The sequence below is a fragment of the Triturus cristatus genome, chromosome 3_1 (assembly GCF_964204655.1).
Source record: "Triturus cristatus chromosome 3_1, aTriCri1.1, whole genome shotgun sequence".
NCBI lineage: Eukaryota > Metazoa > Chordata > Amphibia > Caudata > Salamandridae > Triturus > Triturus cristatus.
Window position 1 is genome coordinate 594,052,138 of NC_140583.1, and position 10,763 is coordinate 594,062,900.

Here is a 10,763-nt window from a genome sequence, read left to right on the forward strand (position 1 = left end):
AAACCCATGCCTCTATATGTCAAGGTAATTTGGGAGCTGGACCAAATAAGTCACAGCTTAAGGGTAAATCAAAACAGAATAATACAAAACAGGCACCTCAGTCTTCCAATAAGCTGAGATTAACAAAAAAATAATGAAAAAATAAAATCATGGGGTCGATCTCCACAACCGGAGTTCACTGAAAAGCGTTATAACTTGCGTAACCATTAATCAATTAAACAGCCTGATAGGTATCAGTATACTGATACATGTCCTTTTTGTCCCTTTCAGGATGCACCCGACATACACTCGGAGAGAGGAGGATGATGAGAGCACTGACAAGAAGAGTATGTGAAACCAAGAAAGGACTCACAACGCTTGTCTGATATCATAATAAAAAACGAAGGGAAACTTCTGCAGCAAAAATCCCAATTCAAAAAGAAGAAAGTGGCAGGTATTTCCACTAAATATGCCACACATATTAAGGCCACTACTTTAGAACAAGGAGTGGACATTGACACTGCTAGACAGTGCAGCAGAGGTTGTGATAGTTCACCAGAATCTTGAAGAGTTTCTGGTTGTGAGCACAACTAATGAAATTATTCAAGTTGAAACACCAGATCAACAGGTTAGCCCTCCCGACACACTGTATGATTTGAACATCCAAATTGAGGGTGATATAACATGTAACATTAAAGTAATTTTTGGTAAAAAATGTAACAAATACTTATGAAATTCTCTTGGCTGAAGTGGATTAGCTGCCTGAGTCTGTTACGAAAGTCCCACAAGAAGCTGTGATAATACTGTCTTTCTCCTTCCTTGTTCCTGAAGTAATCAACAAGTGTATGCCATGGAGTGGGCCCTTGCACAAGCCTCGGCATTTTGCCTCAACCATGTAGGCTGGGAAGAAGCCTCACCTTATTATGTTATACCTATAAGATCTAGCCTGCAGGTGCAATCACAATACCCAATTAAGCATGAAGCTAAACACCCAGTTTGAGAAATTCTAACACAACTAGAATATCAAGGCATAATTGAATCTTGTATCTCTCCAATGAACGATCCTTTGTTTCCGGTAGCAAAACCAGATCATTCATACCACCTGATCTTAAACTATAGACATTTAAACAGTCATACACGAACATTTGCAGTGCAAAATTTACACAGTGCAAATTATGCTTAATAGCATTCCTTTTTAAATCTCTTAATCCATTCAATCACCGATATTGTAACTGCTTGTTAAAAGACTGGCCACAGTAATACGAATCACACACTATGAGTGTGGGGAATTCAGGATATGTATTTTCTAGTGCTTGAATAGGAGCTTTGAGTACAGACACCTGGGCAGTACAATCGCCTAAAGATTGTGTGAAAGATTTTTGAGGGTAGAATTCTCCATTCCTCAGGACTTCGTGCACTGCAGCACAGGCTGATGAGAGTTGTTGTTTATTTCATCAGCGGGTTGGGATTAACCATCATTATATACAATATAGTCATACTGATAAAGAGGCAAAACATCACTGGGCACAGGGAATACTTGTTCATATTGGAGACATTCTTGTGTTTGTAAAGTTGTGTAAAAGACATAGTCAACATCAGTAGCTGTTAAAGAGGTGGCCTGCTGTATCCATCTTGAATATAAGGATTTCGTGTTAGGAACACCAGCAGTTGTGGCAGCCTCTAAAGGTTAAATGAGAGGAACCACAATTATATGTTTTCCCTGAGCCACTGGTCTTTCCTTTATAACAGCTGTCTGAACGTCAGTCAGCTTTTTCTACGGGTGCAAAATGCATTTCAGTATTTGAATATAAATGTGATTTACAAGCAATCGGTACAGTATCACCTTAGTTGAAATTGACATATATGCAGCCGGTGTATCTTTAAATTATGCGAATCATCAAGTTTGTTGTGTTGACAAGTATGTGTAGGTGTGTGGATGCAAGCATGTCTGTTTGCAGTGTTCTCAGACCACCATGTCTGTGATTACTTTTAAATACAACATTTTTTTAAATGCAGTCCGTAAAAGAAAATGGGATGTGTTTCAAAAACAAAAATGAAAAGTTTTCTTTTCATTTTTCAATATAAGGCAGTGGGAAGTGGTCTGTTGGACCACTGCCTGCTCTTAGAAATTTTGTTTACAAACATTCATAAAGAGGAAGGGGTCTCTTAGGGACTCCTTCCCATTTGCGAATGAGTTACCACCAAATTGAATTTGGTGGTAAAATGCGAATGTTTGCGACTGCATTTTGGTCGCAAAGCATTCATATGTACCATTGCAATTTGGTATTAGGAAGGGACGTCCTCAACACGCCTCTTCCTAAAACCGAATTGCAAAGCCAAATAGAGATTCGGTGATAGGTACCAAATTGCTATTTGGGTTTGGTACATGTCAAAATGCCTTTGTGCATTTGCAAAGGGCCAGTTCTGGGCATCTGCCAGTTTGCGACCTCAAAAAGGCTTCGTACAAGTAGCTCTAACTACCTGAAACCACTTTTAAGGAAGCAGGTATAAGAACACTTAAAGAGGCAACTGAGTACTGCTTTGCAGGAAGAACAAATATGCTGATTGGATCTACGATTAAGTTCATTAAATTGATGGTGATACGCTTGAATAATACAGGGATTAGATAGAAATAGGTTTTAAGATTTTAATGTGTATTAATGCATTGAGATACGCCAAACAGATTGTACATTGTGAATGTTGGTGAGACTGTATTCATACATTAGTGATATTTCTTATTGATTATGGAAATGGGATTATGAATTGATTTTAGGATTATGGTGATTAAATAATATTCTATGTTGAATTTTAAAAAGGCAAAGAAAACCATATTAATGAAATTTGATGAATTTTTATTTTATCTGTGGAAATTTTGAATGTATTAGTTGTAGAGGGTACTGAGGGTGGTTTATATGAAGTGCAGTGATTTTTAATGTAAATTATGCAATAAAGATTTACCTACCTACCTATAATGACCAACATTATCCTCTGACACTCATGGTACAATTGTGTGTATAAACCACACACATAAAGAAGGGAAGACTTTTGAATTCAATGATCTGTGTTAGGGGGAAACTCTCTGGGTTTTTAGTACTGCCCTTACCCACTAGATAGTGGCATACTTCACCATAGGGCCGCTTCTACACCCTGCTGCATGCCAACATACAGGGTGGAGCACAAACATGTATTTGGAGAAACTCTAGGGATCCATTTATGCAGAGGCAGTGAGTTTAGGTTGAAACTATCTAGTAGGGTACCCTCTGTATTACTTTATTTTTGGGTCCTTCCTGATAGGGTTAAAAAATGTATATTGCGGGTGTACTTAGGAAATTAAGGTCCCCGTCACCCTCTCTGCTTCACGTGGACATGTCTCTTGCCAATGTTTCTAGCCCCCTCGGGATCTATGGGATTCCTCAGGATATAGATCCCGTATTATACCTTCCAACTTATTATATTCTAGGTTAGGGTTATAGCCTAGACTTAACTGTTCTGTTATAGTAAGACATCGGGAATATCCTATAGTAAAAATAAAAAATCAGCTTTAGTATCTATACATGTGAGTTACTCCTCAGTACATATATGGGTTAACACACCATGTCAAATGTGTGCTACCCCTTCCATTAGTTCTCTTCACTTCTATCTTTCGTAAATCTATGTAAAAGGAGCGTGTAAGTGTCAGTCCTTTCTTTTTTACAATAGTTCACAACATTATAATATTGATCCGTATATTCTTTATCATTCAATCACAAAAAGGTCTCTTGGGAGTCTCATTTAGTTGAATTTTCAATTCCAAATGTATTCTATCCATGATACATCAAAAGGACTCTCTGGAGGAATTCCTGGGATAGCTGAACAGTAGAAACTCCTTTCTATACTTTACATCCACAGTAATGACTGAGGCTTTTGCCTTTCCTAGACTTAGTTACCAAACAAAGGAGGGGAAACTGGTAAATGGCTTATACCACAAACCTACAGATAAAAACAATGTATTGTTATTTAAAAGCTTTCATCCCAAAGCCTTGAAAGAAAACATACCTTATGGACAATTCCTTCGGATTAGGAGAAACTACAACAGAGACTGATGACTTTGATGAAGAAGCAAAAGAACTGAGCACAAAACTATAAGCACAGAACAGATTCTCAACTTGGGGGACTGAACCTGGATAAACCGTTGTTCACCTTTAGAAAAAGTGCAAATCTTAAGGACACTCATACACACCAGACCTTTACAGAGGAGAGCAGAGAGTGTACCGAATTTGTGGTTCTTACCTCCAATAAAGAGACATTATGCATGTGGTACATGCAAAGCATGCCAGCTGACAGAAAATTTGAAAACTGTATACCTGGGTTGAAAGTCTCCATGGATTCTAAATAAGCATACAAATTGCGATTCAGAAAACATGATATATCTCATCAAGTGTCCTTGCAACAATTTTTCTGTGGGCTTGACAACGAGATGAGTGAAAATCCGGATCATGGAACACATGAGCAATATTAGAAGCAAAATAAACATATCTAAATTAACAACACATTATCTGGAACAAAATCATTCAGAGAGAGATAATAAGTGGGTCGTGCTAGACAAACCTTTTATCCCTAATATTGTGACAGATATAAAAACCTATCTCTTCAGACATGAACAAAGATGGGTGCGCAGACTAAGATGTAACAATCAAGGATTAAATGATGCAATTCCGTGGCATCACCTCAACAACCTAGAATAATAAAACCATGATGTAAAAGATGAAACCTACTTGAAATCCAGTATGTATATAGATACTTATTGGTATATTTATATGCATATATACATACATAAATATTTACACTACACATTGTAACTGCGATTAGTATAAAGGCTTTTATCTTACCACCTATAGTGCTATCTATGTGTACATATAAACAACTTACTGAGCACAGAGAGTTGCATCAATGTTCATTTCTTTTGAACTATAGTGCACCTAAAATGAAATACTAATAACACCACCCCTGTTTAAACGACAGGAGATAATATTAAGAGAGAAATGATTTATGCTAAACATTCGGCCGATATAAACGACATGGGTGGCATCACTAGTATGATAATGAATAACAAAAAAAATGTTCCAAGATGGCAGAACTAAGTTCTTCAAAACCCCACCCCCATGATGGAGACAGAGACCATCGCACGTAGTGACATCACAGTTACATGACAAGTGAGGACCCGGAAATGGAACCCTGTTTTTAAGGGTGTCCGACGGAAAGAGAAATGCTGGCACAGGGAGAAGAGAGGTCCGATTGGCAACAATAGATCCTTGATGCATTGAGTATATTGCTGAGGAAGGTGGATATCTTAACGCTACAAAGGTAGATCAGAGGAGTAAATCATATCATATCATCGAAAAACAGAGGAGAAACGAATTACGATGTAATTATGAATTCAAACATATGGGGAATGCTAGAGGAGTACAACCTTTGATGCGGTGTAACTCAGCATTGGATACAAAGTACTCTGTTGAAACCAAGAGGCATTACCTATAAAAAACACTTAAATAACTAAAATATGTCACGTTTCCTTCCTTAGAGTGTGACAATAGGATGATGTCCCACTCTCTCTCTGGCTTCCTTGGTTAATATATGAAACTGGGGTATGGGACACTGCAGCTCAATATGAAATAACATGGGCTGCATGACAACGAGGGTGATTAGTATAAGTATTTGCAAATAAGTACAATTGTGTCACAATGCCATCACGGACGGAGTGCAGTGTGAGAGTGAAGTAATAACACAGAGATTGCACAAGCGGATGTTTGAAAGATACGAAGTGGTTAGAACTAATGGAAGGTTTGGCACACAATTGGCATAGTGTGTTAACCCATATATGTACTGAGGAGTAACTCATATGTATAGAAACTAAAGCTGATTTTCAGTTTTGCTATAGGATATTCCCGATGTGTTACTATAACAGAACAGTTAAGTATACACTATAACCCTGACCTAGAATATAATTAGTCGGGAGGTATAATACGGGATCTATATACTGAGGAATGCCATAGACCCCTAGGGGGCATGAAACATTGGCAAGAAACATGTCCATATGAAGCAGAGAGCGTGACAGGGACCTTAATTCCCTAAGTACAACTACAATATACATTTTTTAACCCTATCAGGAAGGACCCAAAAATAAAGTAATATAGAGGGTACCCTACTAGATAGGTTTAAACTAAACTCATTGCCACTGCATAAATGGATCCCTAGATTTTTTCAAAACAAAATTGCGCTCCACCCTGTATGTTGGCTTGCAGCAGGGTGTAGATGTAGCCCAATGATGAAGCATGCCACTATCTAGTGAGTGGGAGCAGTACAAAAAACCCTGAGTGTTTTCCCCTATCACAGATCATTGAATTCAAAAGCCTTACCTTCTTTATGTGTGTGGTTTAACAATGGTGAGGAAGGACTAGGATAGGTTTTTTCCTCTCGTCCCTTCTTTTTAGAGTGTGATTAACAACTGTGTTAATGACTGTGAAGAACAGCCAAAGGAAGGGTGCTTTGCCTGCATCTAGTGGTAGGAGGGCTTCAGAAAGTGAAATCGATGCAAGTCCTCCATCCCAGGGAGACTCATCCTGGCCTCAGAATTCTGGAAGTGCTCTGTTCACTGCACCCAAAAGCACCCTGAGTTCCATAAGCCAAAAGCATGTTTCATTATCCCTACTGTACCTGGAATTAGTGATGACTAGTCAGCGATACAGAAACCACACTCAATCTTCTGCTGTGGAGATAAGTGGGAGACTTCTCGCAGCCCCCTCAAAAACATATGCTTGAAGAGAGAACAGCATGGAATCACTACACCAGACAGGCAGAAGTAAACAAACAGAAAGGATAAAGCTTCGTGATTAACAGTTCAGACACAGGATCGACTTTCCTCGTTGTTGTGGTGCTTTCAGTCAAGCACCTCGTCTTAGGCATGGCTTTACCTAATGCACCTCTTTCTATTAACCAAAGACTAGTAACAAGGCTGTACTATCTACAAGACAGGAAGAAGAATGGTATCCTATTATTATCATACTTTCCTTTTCACCTACCCATGAACTCTTTACATTGAGTTGAGCAAAAAACTACAAGAACAGGATCTGTTGTCAATTTTACAGCAGTTAAAGACTTTCTATCCAACAATAATTGTTTGGCATTGAATAGCTTTTTTGTTGGATGTAATTAATGTCCTAGTCCATCTACCACATGTACAGGAAAATCTGACAGGTATATTTGTCATATTGGTTGTTAGTTACGAGGGAAAGTGGCTAAGGGCCAGAGCTGCCAACGTTGAAACTGGGGAACCAGGTTTGAGTCTCAGCGTCGGCTCAACATCCTGTGATTCTGGGCAAATCGTCCTCTGCTCAACGATTCTGGGCAAATCACTTAATATCCCCAAGCTTACCACACAATTAGTGTGTCCTTGTGTAATGTAACCGATGCTCATGTCAGGCGGAGTTTTTCTATATAAAAATGCAAAAAACTAATTGCGAAACAGTTGAACCTCTAGCCTTATTGCAGTAGTTTTTCTGGTTTCTAGAACTCTACTGAGACAACAGTGTGCTTTTAGACTGACTAACGTGCACGTGTACACTTTCTATATTAATGGGCTATATGTGGTCCTTTCTTGTCTGATCCATGCAGACTGGCAATGTCAGCTTTCCCTCAACAGACCTTGAAATGCAGCTGGTCGAGGAGCCCTGCTGGAATCTCATTTCCTCTTCTGCGCGCTTCCTCTCGGGATCTTGAAATTGACACGAGTTGGTGTGGTGCAGTCCTCATTGGCTGCCCCACAAGAGCCACCTTCTCTGCGGTGATCTCAATGACAGTCCTACCACAGCAATTAGATTTAAAGTAGAAATCCATTCTGCCTCACTCCGATCAGGATGTCTTCGCACTCACAGAGCAAATGCGCTTCAAGGGCACCCAGATTCTCATTGACTGCATTAGGCGCAGCTCATTGGTAAAAACGACTCCCTCATTGATTACTCTGCATGGATGTCACTTATAGAGCCCCAGCCCTGTGTCTCTTTTTTATTACTATTATATTATTTAAATAGGTATCCGGATCCTGATAATATAAAGGGACTGCAATCAAAGAATAGCGGCTCATTGCTGCACTTTGATTTTTCTATATCCATGCGAGTAAAAGAAGAAGAAAAAAACAACAAACTAACCATGTGTGCCGTCTTTTAATAAAGATCACATTAAAAATTCAATAAATAGAAATATCTCTGATCTCTTAACAAAAGCTGCCGGTGTACAGGAAATTAAATGAGAAAAACCTTGTTAATCCTTTTTGATTTCTGTACATACAGTGGTAGCTAGAAGCAGGATTTTGTAACTCCCAGAATTCTCTTTTTTCTTTTTCAACATTTTTTTTTTTAATCTCTGGCTGCCTTTATGTTGTCTGGGTAACCTCAACGTAAACCCAGCCTGTTATTTCTGATGCATGTTTAAAATAATGATTAAAAGGCGAGTTTGCATGTCACTGTCACCTCCTGTTGGCCTCGCTGTGAGGCGTTCTATCTTGAACCAGGTGATAACCTCTTAGACTTTATCTTGTCTTTTCTAGGCCTCTCTGCAGACTGCCAACACTTCGGCTGGCTGCTAGGCATTTTAAATATCCCCCGCGAGCCCTAACCTTACCCCCTTTCTCTTCTTGTCAGCTGGAATGTCTCCGAGCTGTCAGAGGCTTGTTGCTTATTGATGTTTCCGTGTGTTTTATGTCTTCGCTGAGATATGACAGCCCCAGACACTGTGCTGATTTCAATCAGACCCCTTTCTTTCTTGCAAGGGGCCTAGCATTTTTACTCAGGCGGACCCCGTTTGCATGCTTCACAGACCTCTCTGCTTAATGAAAATGTTTCAGAAGGGCTGAAATAAAAAAAAAAATCCCGAGTGCTCAGCGAAACAACAGTGTATCGATACACAAGACCAAGAAGAAGAGAAAAAAAAACTCTCAGCTTTTGTTACAAAAAAGGGAAAAGAACAGAGAGTGACCCTCGCCTGCCAAAGGTTCTGACACCGAAAGAAATCCCTTTAGGCTGAGCTGGCAGGCAGGGCCCAGCGTCAGATTACTTTATCACATCTGAGAATGAGGCTTGTACGTGCTTCGAGAGGCGGCGCACAGAAAGTGCTGGGTGTTTTACCCCTGCTGCTTATTAAGTGAAGGCTTTTTTGATGTCTTGCGGGGAGGGGTTGCCTATCAGACAGACGGCTGAAATTAAAGCATATGTGCAGTGCAGCCGGGGAGTCACGCGGGTACTTGATTCACGCCACTTGTTTGCCGCCGAGTGTGGGGCAGGCATGTTGTATGTGCACACTGCTTCTCATAATCACCCGGCCCAGATATGTGGTTGGTGGCATGCGGAAACCGTGGAAACTGAAGCCGGCGAAGCAGCAGTGCTGCATTAAATGGAAATTACCCACCACAGGCTGCAAGAAACATGTTTATTAAAAAGAAAAATAGTATGCTAGAAACCAAGTAAATATGGAGCCTTTCACATTGGAACAAATATAGCAAGTGAAAAATCAACAGAAAAAATATTTAACTGCAATCATGCAATAAAAGTTATTACTAACTGAACTAAGCCATACGTGCCTTCTCTCTCACTTCCAACATCACTGGGGCACGCCTGCTCTTCTGCTTGCAGTCATAGTAGACCATAGCAACTACAGTTCTACCTTTCAGAACCTCAAGCTCTGATGCAATATTACAATTAGAAACTTCATCCAATGAAAGACTCCATATTCGTTGTGGTGTCTTTTTTCTCTCTCCAAACTCCAGATGCATTTCAGAAAAAAACATGTTTAATGCTTTAAGCTGCATACAATTACAATTACATTGACACTAACACTATACCCACGAGTGTTGTAGTATAAATATTTCCAAGATAAAGCGTTCATAAAAATGGACAAATTTAGCATATTGTGGCATCTTCAGGCATTTTTTTGCATTCAAACTAGTCAACATTTTACGTGGTCACTTTTTGAATTTAGCCGAGTTTTGAATTTAAAACTCCCACCAAATTTGATGTGCTCAAAGGCCGGGGGACAACAAAATAAAATGTCAATGCCACAGGCAATCCAGTGGCATAACACAGGCCCCTGCGGCATAGGGGGCCCCCAACCCTTCTCGAGGCCCACAAAACCTCAAGAGCACCAACTAATGCCACAGGCCAAAGAATTTCTCAGCGAAGTAGTATACCTGGGGGCTGCTCACACCATTCTGCACAGTGACCCCACCATTTTCCGTTATGCAACTGAGGTAATCATAGCCCAGCCACATCACCAACTTATGACAAGTCAAAGCAATTGTTGCCATTTTGAGGCAGACATATTTATCCACAGTACTACAATAGGGCATACAAATCCAGTTGTGTGTCACAAAGTTATATTTTTTTATGATGCTTTTTGTACTCATGCCAAAAGGTAGAGGCGAGTCTGTTGAGGCCTTCCCCTCATTGACCAAATTATTTATGCTAAACCTTACTTAAATGTTTCCAAGTTTAGAAGTCTCCACTTTTTTCAATGAGCCTGAGTATTTTAATTATTTTGATTTTTAGGTAAAGAAATGACAGTTTGATTTGAATGACCTGGTACGGCTCCAGGTCGCCTTTGAAAAACAAGAATTTAAATTATAAGCTGGGCCACTTGACCTTCACCACTTCCCCCCTCTGGAAAGCCTTGCTGATTAAAATGTGTTCATATTTTTAATTTATCGGGCTGTTTCCACCACAGTTTCTCTTTTATCTGTCAAGGACATTCCGGAGCTC

The 10,763-nt window shown here is 39.7% G+C and overlaps 1 long non-coding RNA gene across 1 annotated transcript in view; it reads left to right on the plus strand.

Moving 5' to 3' along the window:
• LOC146860599 (uncharacterized) overlaps positions 1–2,834 on the plus strand; it is a 41,097-nt gene extending 38,263 nt beyond the window's left edge. Inside the window, exon 4 of the long non-coding RNA XR_014979189.1 lies at positions 271–2,834. This is a non-coding gene — a long non-coding RNA (uncharacterized LOC146860599). The remainder of the gene's footprint in view (positions 1–270) is intronic.
• The last annotated feature ends 7,929 nt before the right edge of the window (positions 2,835–10,763 follow it).